General features: G+C 38.9%; 1 protein-coding gene across 3 annotated transcripts in view; it reads right to left on the bottom strand.

The window, feature by feature from the left end:
* Positions 1-12,809, bottom strand: part of TTC27 (tetratricopeptide repeat domain 27) — a 564,428-nt gene that overhangs the window by 241,313 nt on the left and 310,306 nt on the right. The window lies entirely within an intron of this gene.

Raw genomic sequence — 12,809 nt, 5'->3', positions numbered from 1 at the left:
TTCCTGATGCTAAGATAATCTACGCCAGTGTTTCTCAACATTGTATTGGTAGGTACCCCTTTTAAATCCCTGTACTCACCAAGTACCCCCTAGCATAGTAAACATTATCACAAGTACCCCTTGACAAATATATATTTAATCATAGTACATGATAATTGGTTCTAAACTATTTCCAAGCATTTACTATTGCTTTTAATTAGCTGAAACACTAATTTGGTGTAGTTTAAAAAAAGATGTATCATTTTCTACAACTCTAAATTTGTTACTCTTGGTTAAGTATATAAAACCCAAATACCTGCCAGAAGTACCCCCTGAGGTACGCGTATCACACGTTGAGAACCTAGCATCTACGCCACAAAGGAGATCATCCTTTACTTTATTGAATATAATGTAATGAATAAAATTGCTGATTATTTACAATGTTACTTTTTAAATTAGTCAGTGTTTGTAAAATCTTTCCTCACTGTGATTTACATTCTAAAATTTATGACAAGTAGCAACATTTTTACGGGTGGCAGGAGCACCTCTGTGGAATCTTTGTTTACTGTGTGTTCAGAAGTCAGCAGAAATAACACCTAACTTTTTCTCCTGAGCTTTCTCCTAGGAAAAAATCTTTCAACTTCTTTTAAAAAAAAAACGCTCCTGCCTTTCATTTGCCAATATCTTTATCACTTCTTGTCACAACCAAACAATCTATACCTTGTTTTTTTTGCCACCAATCAGGCTTTCATCTGTGCCCACCACCCACCTCGGACCCTACACCACTCATATACTTAAGATCCACCCTGTTTGAATATGTGATTGTACACAGTACTGTATGCCGCAGAGCTTTGTATGTTGCACCTGCTGCCTACGCTTTGACAATAAATTCCTGGACAGAAGGTGCACCCCTTTGAATATTCTTCATGTTGCACTTCTTTGGGTGGTACCTTATGATAAGAATTGTTTTATCCTAAATGCATTTTAGCAGGAATAATAAGAAAAAAAAATGGAAAAATAATTATTTCTCGGTTTTCAGCCATTATAGTTTTAAAATAAAACCTGCTACTGTGAATAAAAGCCACATATTTTATTTGCCCATTTGTCCCAGTTATATCAATGTTTAAAGTATGTCCCAATGTATGGCAACAATATTTTATTTGGAAATAAAGGTGCATTTTTGTTCAGTTTTTGCGGCCGTCACGAACTACAAGCCCATATATGCAAATGTAACAGTAATATACCCCCATACCATACATAGAAAAAAAGTGGACTCCCTAGCGTAGTTACGTAATTTTTTCTATGCTGTCATGGGTTTTTATTTGTGTGTGTGTGTGTGTGCGTGTGTGTGTGTGTGTGTGCGTGTGTGTGTGTGTGTGTGTGTGTGTGTGTGTGTGTGTGTGTGTGTGTGTGTAGGAGGTATTAGATTATTTTTATTTAATTTAATAAGTGCAACATGTGGTGTGAAATATGTATTTATTTTTTTTTGTATGTATTTTTTTTCTTAACACTAGATTTCCTCACACTCACTGGCCTCAATTCACTAAGCTTTATCAAACACTTTATCAAACATTCGATAATTTACCTCATGGGTATAATCTAATTTTGAATTCACTAAGGTGTTATAGATTTATTGAACGTTTGATCGATAAAACATTCGATAAATATATAACACCTTACTGAATTCAAAATTAAATTTTCCCCATGAGGTAAATTATCAAACGTTTGATAAAGTGTTTGATAAAGCTTAGTGAATTGAGGCCACTGTGTGTGTGTGTGTGTGTGTGTGTGTGTGTGTGTGTGTGTGTGTGTGTGTGTGTGTGTGTGTGTGTGTGTGTGTGTGTGTGTGTGTGTGTGTGTGTGTGTGTGTGTGTGTGTGTGTGTGTGTGTGTGTGTGTGTGTGTGTGTGTGTGTGTGTGTGTGTGTGTGAGAGAGAGAGAGAGAGAGAGAGAGAGAGAGAGAGAGAGAGAGAGAGAGTGGTGTTAGAGCAAAGCTCATTGGCTTCTCATTGAAGCCATGATCTTTGCTTACGTGCACTTTGAATGGTTCAAGGAAGACTTCTTTCCTTTCCCCAATCGCAGCTCTGGCACGTAGGAGGGTAGTGGTTAAACAGAAGATGAAAAATTCCGGCAGCATGGTGTTAATATGCCAAGACAACTACCATACAGGCACCTCAAATCACAAATGCAAACGAAATCCCCCAAATTATGCATATGTTTGTGTTTTCAAGATGGTGGCAGCCTTTGATGCACTGACCCACTTATCAAAAATCTTCAACAGGGGGTGAGGTTTAGCCAGATAGTATTGTTGTATTATCTATATATATGCTAAGTGTGCAATATGTTCAAAGCTTTTTTTTAATTCAGTTCCTAATGTGGCAAGATAATGCAGTAACTGTGAAAAATAACATTCCATATACTTCTACAGTCACTGGAAAAATGCGGAAATTTTTTGTAAGTTAAATTTGTTACATGTATTATACATAGTGAAACGTGGATAAATGATTTACTTTTGAATTATATGAACATAAAGTATTAACTTAAAAACAATTGTTGTTTTCAAGGTGCTTTTTCTTTGTTTTTAACTACCTAGAACACTTTATTCAATACCGTAACATGTAACAACACAAATATGTAATATCAAGAACCGTGCAGCGCTAAGGGTCATATTATCCTATGTGGCGATTTCAATTTTTGTATGGTACCGGCCAAAGATTCATCCTCGGGCAAAACCTCAGTTTCGCTGGCCTCTCTCTCACATATCCGTCTTAGACTCCAAGCAGCCTCCCTAGTCGACTCATGGAGAGTAATGAATCCCGCTGAATCAGATTACACATTCTATTCCCATTTCCACAAATCCCATAGCCGCATAGACTATATCTTCCTATCCCAACCACTGTTAGATAAAGTTCTCAAATCAACCATTGGAATTAGACTTTGGTCTGACCATGCCACGGTTCTCTGTTCCATCTCACTAAATAAATCCCCCCACACCAATTTATCCTGGAGATTGAATGACAACTTACTTAAAGACCCCACTTGTCTCCAAGATCTAAAACAAGCCATAACCAATTTCCAGAAAGATCACGAGAAAGACAGTACAGCTCCACCCATTAAATGGGAAACCCTTAAATGTGTACTACGGGGAATTTTAATATCACATGGGACCAGACTAAAAAAAGAGAAAGGGCTGCAAATTTCTCAACTACTAGCTAAAATCTCGGACCTAGAAAACACCCTTAAATTAAAAACTACCCCGGAGATCGAGTTGGAACTCTCCAACGCCCGACACCGATTATTATCTATCCTAGATGAAAAATCCCTCTCTGACAGAACTAGACTTAGAGGAATCATTTATGAAAAGGGGGGGAAATGTGGCAGGTTGCTGGCCAGATACCTAAATCCTAGACTCCCTACTACATCCATCTTCTCAATTGCTAATCAGGATGGTTCCAAATCATTTAAAACTTCAGAAATCGCTGACGCCTTCAAGTCTTATTATAAATCCCTCTACAACATAAAAGGTAAATTCAATGAAATGCCAATTCCCATGTTAAAGAATAAAATCCATGAATATTTAGAGAAAAACCAAATCCCCCAAGTATCCCAAGCCACAATGGAAGAACTGGATCAGGAATTCTCATCTCATGAGCTCCTAACCTGCATTAAAGCAACCAAAACAGGGAAAAGCCCGGGTCCTGACGGTTTCACAGGATCATTTTATAAGAAATTAGGCTCCTATTTAACACCAGTGATGCTCCCAGCATTTAACTCCATTTCCTCAGACTCATTTTTTCCCTCCCAGGCACTTATTGCCCACATTACAGTGATCCCAAAACCTGATAAAGATAAAACGATTTGCGCTAACTATCGGCCAATCTCTCTTATTAATCTAGATCTAAAGCTATATTCTAAGATGTTGGCAGAAAGACTAAAGCTACTTCTTCCTGACGTAATACACAATGACCAGACTGGGTTTGTGGTCAAGAGAGAGGCCAGGGACAACACCCTTAAAACAGTAGCGATCATCCACAAAGCCCGGAAATTAGGCCACCCTCTATGTGTAGTATCTGTGGACGCGGAGAAGGCATTCGACAGGGTCCATTGGCTATTTCTACAGGGAGCTCTTTCCCAGATAGGCCTAGGCTCCAAATTTATCTCTAAAGTGATGGCCCTCTACAGGGACCCCTCAGCTCGGGTTAAGGTTAATGGGATCCTGTCGGATGCCTACCCTGTTCGCAATGGCACTAGGCAGGGTTGCCCCCTGTCCCCTCTATTATATGTCATTTGCATGGAGTACTTGGCAGTGGCTCTCCGCAACAACCAATCCATCCAAGGGTTTAAGTGGAAGGATTCTCACTCTAAGCTTGCCCTATTTGCAGACGATCTCCTACTCTACGTGTCTAATCCGCGTGTCGCCTTCCCTAATATTATAAGTGAATTGAGTGAATATGGACATATGAGTAACTTCAAAATCAACCTATCCAAGACAGAGGTTCTTAACATCAATATTCCTGTGGAGGTGGTGCAGGACCTAACTGCTCATTTTCCATTTCGTTGGCAAAGAGACAATATAAAATATCTCGGGGTGTACATATCCAAAGACCTATCAGACCTCTTTCAGTTGAACTATCCGCCCCTGGTGGCAAAAATTCTCAATGACTTAGCCAGATGGAGCTCCCTATATTTATCGTGGTCTAGCAGAATTTGTGTAATCAAAATGGATGTCATGCCTAAACTATTGTATGTGATGCAGGCCCTGCCCATACGCCTTTCCAATGCATTTCTCAAAAAACTACACACATCCTTTCTACAATTTATTTGGAATAAAAAGCCACACAGAATTAATCACAAATTACTAAGTAGACCAAAGGTCGGAGGGGGCTTGGGCTTGCCTGACATACAAACATACTATCACGCAGTGCTCCTCACAAGAGTCCTGGATTGGTTTCAGAGTAGGCAAAGCAAGCAGTGGGTGATACTGGATTCCCTTTTTTCAGATATTGACCCAAGGGCCTTGTTATGGATACCTCCTCCCTCTAGACCCAAAGAACATCTGATAGCAATTAATCCTCAAGTTGTCTTAAGGGGGTGGGATAAGATTCGGGAAAAATATAACCTGTCTTCAATTCCCAGTCCCCTTTCACCTTTACTTGACAACCCAGAGTTTGGCGCTGGCATGAACGCTCCAAGCATTCTGGGTTGGAATAGAGACTTCTGGCCACAGATCAGACTCATAACTAGCTCTACCACTATAAGGGATAGATCGGACTTGGGAAACTTGGAATCTAAGCCAGTTTTTAATTGGCTACTGTGGAGGCAGATCAGAGCGTTCTATTTCTCTCTTAAACCTAACATTAATATACATAGAAAACTCGCTGCTTTTGAATCCCTGTGCTCCTCATCTATATCCACAGATCACAAAATATCTATGCTTTACTCTGAAATGGCTTCCTTCTTGAGCACCCCTCAGCTTCTATGTATTACCAATAAATGGGACACGGATCTGGGGCGTCCTCTGGAAGGAGAACAATGGGAGAAAATCTTCACCCTTCTACACAAATCCACAATTTCTGCATCATTCCAAGAGCGTAACTATAGGTTATTTGCCAGATGGTATAGATGCCCTCAACAGACTGCAAAATATAAACCTAATGAACCAGACACGTGCTGGAGATGTCTCCAACAGGTTGGTTCCTATATACACATCTGGTGGCAATGCCCGTTAGTGGAGCCATTTTGGAAAGTGATTTATGCCATCAATGAGTCCCTGTATCTAGAAAAGCTCCCATTCACTCCAGAAGTTGCTCTCCTCAATCTCATTCCAGGAAAAATTTCCCAAGCAAAGAAAACTTTAACAAGCACACTCTTAATTGTGGCTAAGCTATTAATAGCACGAAACTGGAAAAGCACTAATGTCCCGACTCCCATCCAAGTGTTTAGTGAACTTAATGATATCTGTAGGCTTGAAGATCTATTTTATAGCGCATATGATCGAAACTAAGCATTCACCAGGAAATGGGCAGTTTGGTACGAGTACAGGGACTCTGAGGTGGCTAGAACACTTATTTCTTAACCCTCCAACTAACTGTTAGGGGTCCAAATCTCAAGCTTGACTAGTTATGGAAAGCTTCCAGACTTATTAGTCTTATCGTATTGCAAAGGGTTGATTCTTGATTTTTGTTTTTGTCTTCTTTGTATGTTTTTATTTTTTCCTCCTCTTTTTCTCTCCCCTTTTTTCCTTTCCTCTCTTTTCTTTTTTCCTCTATTCCCCTTTCTCTTTGATACGACAGCTAAAATGTCTAATTATTGACACAGGTTTAAAGAGTGGGTTAAAATTACCAATAGGCACTGATTAACTGTTTTCCCTTCTCTAAGGACATTACTGATGTTGATCTTACTTGTTTTATCTCATTTTGTTCTGTATAAACCTGACCTGTACATTGATGCCTTAAGTAGCTATATTTGGCTGCTGTACCGTTATATGTTACTCTGTTCTTGTTAATTTCATAATTCAATAAAAACGTTTTAATACAAAAAAAAAAAAAAAAAAGAACCGTGCAGCGTATTGTGTACATGAAGACAACTTTGTGTGTATGAATAAATATATAGATCTGGCCATTACACATTACTGAAAAAGATCTCTAACAAAGTGTATCGAAAAGCTGTGAATCCTAAATACTTTTATGGATGATGGAATTATAAAAGTGAGAATATTTTTTCCTTTTAATCATTTATGAAAAATATTACAGCAAACTTTGTGAGAATGATGAAGTCTGAGGTCAGACAAAAGGGTATTTACATTAATAATTTCCAATGCCTATATACACAAACAGCTGTATACATATGTACACACACAAATATACACTGATAGAAATTCCACATAAACACATTGTCATACACAATATTTCAATCATCCAGCAGCCATAAACAATGATGTCATCGGAAAGCATGTGCTTACAACGAAAACTACTACTTGCACGCCATGCTGTAATTAAAAGCTCAGCTAATACATGCAGTGTAACATGTTACAGCTGGAAACCCCATGCCAAATCGCCCTACAACCTACATTCTACGCCGCCCGCACTAGCTTGCCTAGATCACACAGTAAAGAATACCATCATTATTACTGAGATCCTGTGTTTATTAACCGTGCTTATGCTTATCCTGTGACGTCACAAAACAACTACACTTAAAATGCTTCAATCGTGTCATTAATGCAAAAATACTGTCTCCTTTCAGAGATCGCCCTACATTCAGGCTGTGCCATACATGAAAAAAGAGACCTGCTGACAGCAGCCATTCCTGTCATCAGCAAGCTGCCTCTGCCTCTGTAAAGTGAAACATCACTGCCGTTCAGCTCATCCTGTGAAAGAGATGCCTGAAGAGGAGAAGTTTTTCTTTCCTTTAAAGATTTCAAAGGGTGAAGAGTGTTGAACAGATTTAAAGTGATAGTTTCAATATAGAAGTGAAGAATAGCAGGCTGCATTTAGTACAGTGTCTGAAGATTTCTGTAGCAATATATGGTGGACAGAAATTGGTGAACGTTTCGTAGGTCAGTTGTTAGAAGAAAATCCTGTGCAACTACTTTCTAATATCCAGAATAACTGCATTTGGCAGCATAGATGCCCATGGGTGTGACTTAACATAGGGCTTTCCAACTATATCCTCAAGTACCACCAACAGTGCAAATCTTGTGGAATTCCACAGAGTTACAGTAGTTTAAGGACACCTGAAATGAGAAGGATATGGAGGCTGCCATATGTATTCCTTTTAAACAATGTTAATTGCCTAGCAGTCCTTCTGATCATCCTTTGCCTCTAATACTTTTCGTCATAGACCCTAAAAAAGCATGCAGATCAGATGCTTGACTGAAGTTGACTGGATTTGGATCATGCTTGTTTCAGGTGGGTGATTGAGATAGAAATGGTATTGTTTAAAGGATACACAAAGTGACATGTGACATGATGAGATAGACGTGTATGTACAGTGCCTAGCACACAAATAACTATGCTTTGTTCCTTTTTTTCTTTCTATGCCAGAAAGAGTTAAATATCAGGTATTTTAGTGGCTGACTCAGTCCTGACTCAGACAGGAAGTGACTGCAGTGTGACCCTGTAGTAACTTCTTGTGTAAGTCAGGACTGAGTCAGCCAGTTACATACCTGATATTTAACTCTTTCAAGCAGAGAAAGAAAAAAATAGAAACACACAGCATAGGTATTTATGTGCTAGGCACTGTACATACACTATGGGCCAAATGCAATTCACTTTTACACCAGAGTTTTCTCCTGGGTGATATTTTTAAATTAGTCAATAAAATGCATTTTAAGCCATCAGAAAACAAGAAAATGATCAAAATAATTTGATAGTCCTTTTTCATTTACTTTTGTGTACTTTTTTTGTTGAAATGTGCTGGAAAGGTATTTTAATTTGAAAATGAAAAATTATCACCTAGGAGAAAACTCAGGTGAAAAAGTGAATTGCATATGGCCCTATATGTCTATCTCATCATGTCATATGTCACTTGGGGTATCCTTTAAAAGTAAATACATATGGCAGCCTCCCTATCCCTCTCACGTCTGGTGTCCTTTAACCCATTCTACTCCAGTGTCAGATTATGTCAGACATTGACATTTTCCTGCATGGCTCCAATCTTGAACGTAGTCCAACATAGTAAAACCGCTACAGCTAGATGGCACTGCTGCTAGATAAAATTCAGGTCAGTGCGAGTCTCTTCAAATCAACGTGTTATCCGACATTTTGATTGCTGCTAGCCCCATTCTCCTCCACTGCGTCATGTAAGGTAAATATTACAGGGGCGCATTTGGGCTTGATCTGGTCCAACAAGGCGTCACCCTATGTGGATTAAAGTGCATTTAAAGTCCCCGATGCCGGGTCACCTCGTTGCTCTAGAGCGAGGAGGTTCAGACCCTCCTGATGCCAACAGCAAGAGCATTTTCACGATCACCCACGTCCCCACCCCAGGACACCAAAAAAATTAAGTGCTAGAGTGGACATGGGTGATTGCAAAAATGGATTAAAAAGGGTTTATAAACACTGATGAGACACCAATTTCCTCACCTGTGAATGATTGTGGTTTTCTGCAGATCAAGTGATGTTTGTGGTATTTGAGCACAGTGTTGGGAGGGGCCTACTCTTAACCTAAATTAATGTACAGCGCTGCGTAATATGTTGGCGCTTTATAAATACAATAAATAAACAATAAATAAATAAGGGAACCGGAAACCAATGTAAACTTTTTTTTTTAAATGAACCTCCCCATAAGGGAGGTTCTAAACTGAGCAGGAATTACCTTTACTTACCTACAGGGTGCTGCTCCTCTGTATCCCCCATCCATTTAGGATGCGCCATCTTCTCTTCAGACAGGTCATAACGACAGCAATCTGTATCTCCCAACAGTGTTGCGAGCGAGCGTGCGCGCTGCAATTCATGCCGCGAGACGTAGTCTATGGATGCAAGTACAGAAAATGTACTTGCACCAATGGACTAGGTCTCTCGCCATGAATTTTGGTGTGCCAACGGCATGCATTGCACTGTTCCCCGACGGCATGCTCAGTTCAGAAACTCCCTTATGGGGAGCTTAATTTACATGTTTTTTTTACATTGTAACTCAGTTCTCTTTAAGATGCTGGATAGTTGTTAGAGGTATCTGAACCCATGCAGACAGCAGTGCATCCAAATGTTACTGATAGGTGCATGTTAGTGGATTTGGTTATCAAACAGGTTTATCACTGTGGTTACAATGGGATAACTCGGCCTTTATGCTCATCTTAATTTTTTTTTTTGAGAAAAAAAATGTTTTATTCCTTAACAAATGTATAAGTACAGGTAGTCCCCGGTTAAAGAACGAGATAGGGACTGTAGATTTGTTCTCAACTTGAATCCGTTCTAAAGGGAACCTAGACTGAGAAGGATATGGATTTTTCCTTTTAAAATAATACCAGTTGCCTGACTCTCCAGCTGATCCTGTGTCTCTAATACTTTTAGCCACAGCCCCTCAACAAGCATGCAGATCAGGTGCTCTGACTGAAGTCAGGCTGGATTAGCTGCATGCTTGTTTCAGGCGTGTGATTCAGCCACTGCTGCAGCCATAGGTAGCAAGGCTGCCAGGAAACCGGTATTGTTTAAAAGGAAAAATCCATATCCCACTCGGTTAAGGTTCCCTTTAAGTCGGGAAAAGACATTGTGACGGGATCGGGACGTTCGTATTGGAGGGTTGTTCATAAGTCAGGCGTCTGTAAACTGGGGACTACCTGTATAGTGTAAGGATTATATAAGACTTTTGGCAGGCTCATCCCTCTGGATATTTAAGAGATTTTGAGATAGGTGTTCTAAGTATCATTTGGGATGAGGTAGCAAATGGGACCACTTGTACATGTGGAACAGAAATACTGTATGTCATTCTATGATTCCACTTCTTACACGTGCGCACGCACACACAAAAACAATTAAGGGTAGTGACACAGAGTAAAATCGAAACCTGGCAATTTAAAAAATTCCTAGCAAGATGAAAATGTAACTAAATGTAACTAAAAAGGTTATTTGTAAAGTTTTAAGTTATGGATTCACATATTAAAAGTTATACTTTAAAGACGATATATCTAGGGGTTGTTTACACTTTATGGACTAGAGAAGTTTTGACATTTTAGCGATATCCCTATTGATTCAGCAATATTGTTATAACTTATCACACCTGAGTTTTACTGTAGGAAAAAAAAAATCATAAATCGTATACAGCCATGTATCTGGTTTGTCACAGCACTTAAGTAATGCAGCTGGTATAATATATGGTACACTATTTTATTTTGAAATAACTGTTTATTTTTTCTGGTTTGAGTACTTTTTTCACCTTTCACTGTGTCAAAAAAAGTAGCAGCAGAATTGTAAACTTAAATGCTCTATCTATCTTGTTGGTATGGTGCTTTTTTAAAGTGGGCATAGTTATAAGAGATGGCTAATAAATATCTTTGTACTGGTAATAGCCCCCATGTTTAGCCCGTATACTATTGTATCTAGTACTATGCCCCTATTCCATGTCCTTCATTACATACTTCTCTTTTTAAATGCTTCTGTTATAGTACCTCCTTATAAAACACTCTCTTCCACCATTCAAAAGGGACCCTCTATACACTAACACCTTTCTGTCCCCTTCTAGTACTTTCCCAATAGAGTATCTTTCATTTATAGTGCCCCTACATTACCTCTATAATCATGTATGGTGCCCAAAAAATTATAGTGCCATCCAAATAGTGCATGCTACTGAGCCCCCCACAAAAAAACAAAAATATAATAAATGGTGGTCTCCTATGGTCCCTCCTTTTTCCATGCAGAGATCAGCTTTAATATTCCACTCTCCCTGTTCCTGCAGTGTTCATCCCATCCCAGGTCCTCTCTATTGTGGCCTCCTTCACTCAAGGGATGTAAAGTTAACACGACTTTACAACCACTTCCATTTACCAATCCCTGCTAAAAGTAGAGGTAAACTAGACATCACGGAGGCCTTCCCTGATTGGTCAACGGAAAAAAAAAACTGCGCTATGACTCCATGATGTACGTCACCATAATCATAACAAAATGGAAGCTATAGCACATAATCCTGCAACACCGAAAGTAAATTAACCAGTTCACCCCCAAGGGTTTTTACCCTAATGGACCAGAGCAATTTTCATCTGTCAGTGCTCCTCCCTTTTATTCCCTAATAACTTTATTACTACTTATCACAAGAAAATGATCTATACCTCGTTTTTTCCGCCACCAATTAGGCTTTCTGTGGGTAGTACATTTTGCTAAAAAAAATGTTTACTCTAAACTCTAAAAAAAAAATAGAAGAAATTCATTATTTCTCAGTTTTTAGCCATTTTAGTTTTAACATTAAATGTTTTCCTGTGGATAAAACTGACACATTTTATTTGCCCAGTTGTCCCGATTATTAAACCGTTGAAATTATGTCCCTATCACAATGTATGGCGACAATATATTATTTTGAAATATAGGTGTTATTTTTCTGTTTTTTGTTTTTGTTTTTTTTTGTCCGGTCCATAATTACAAGCCCCTATGTAGTAAAGTAAAACTAATTTTCCCCTTATAAAATATAGATTAAAAAAGCTGACTCCCTAAGGCAACTATTTATGTATTTTTGTAAGCTGATTTTTTTTTACAAGTGGGAGGGGCTTTGGAAGTGTAAGTTATTAATTTTATTAATATTGTGTGTATGTGTATGTACGTGCCTGTATTGTATGTGTAATATACTTTTTGGCCACAAGATGGTGCTAGTGAACACTCCTGTTATAGGAAGTATTCGCTTTTTTTTTTTAAATTTTTTTTTTTACATTTTGTTACTCTGTGACGGCTTCTTGTTTTCTGAACGGACGCGGCCGGTGTTCGCGGTCACGTGCATTCATTCCAGGCATTGCGATTGGGTAGAGGACCTCCTCCCCAATCACTTAACACGGAATCCCGACGGAAACGGCAGTGGGAGCAGCGCACACACATGCAGAATGGCGGCGGGAACGTGCGACGTATTAAAACGTCATGTTGCCGTTAACAAACTAACATGACGTTTTAATGTGATATATTGTCATTAACTGGCTAAAGACTAGGCAGCTCAATATGATGTATTAGAAATATGGAAATAGTTACATGTTATAAAAAAAAAAAATCTAAAACATTACCATCTATCAATGGAGCACTTCACTACTCACATACACCATTCCACTCAATCCAACAGCCTAACCACCCCCACTCTTCTTAGACGGAGGATTGGAACGGTTGCTGAGATTACTGTAAATAAATGTAGCAGGCCACTCCA

Source organism: Hyperolius riggenbachi, chromosome 4 (assembly GCF_040937935.1).
Source record: "Hyperolius riggenbachi isolate aHypRig1 chromosome 4, aHypRig1.pri, whole genome shotgun sequence".
In the NCBI taxonomy this organism is placed as follows: Eukaryota; Metazoa; Chordata; class Amphibia; order Anura; family Hyperoliidae; genus Hyperolius; species Hyperolius riggenbachi.
Note: the sequence above shows the minus strand (reverse complement) of the source record. Positions and strands in the feature narration are given on the sequence as shown.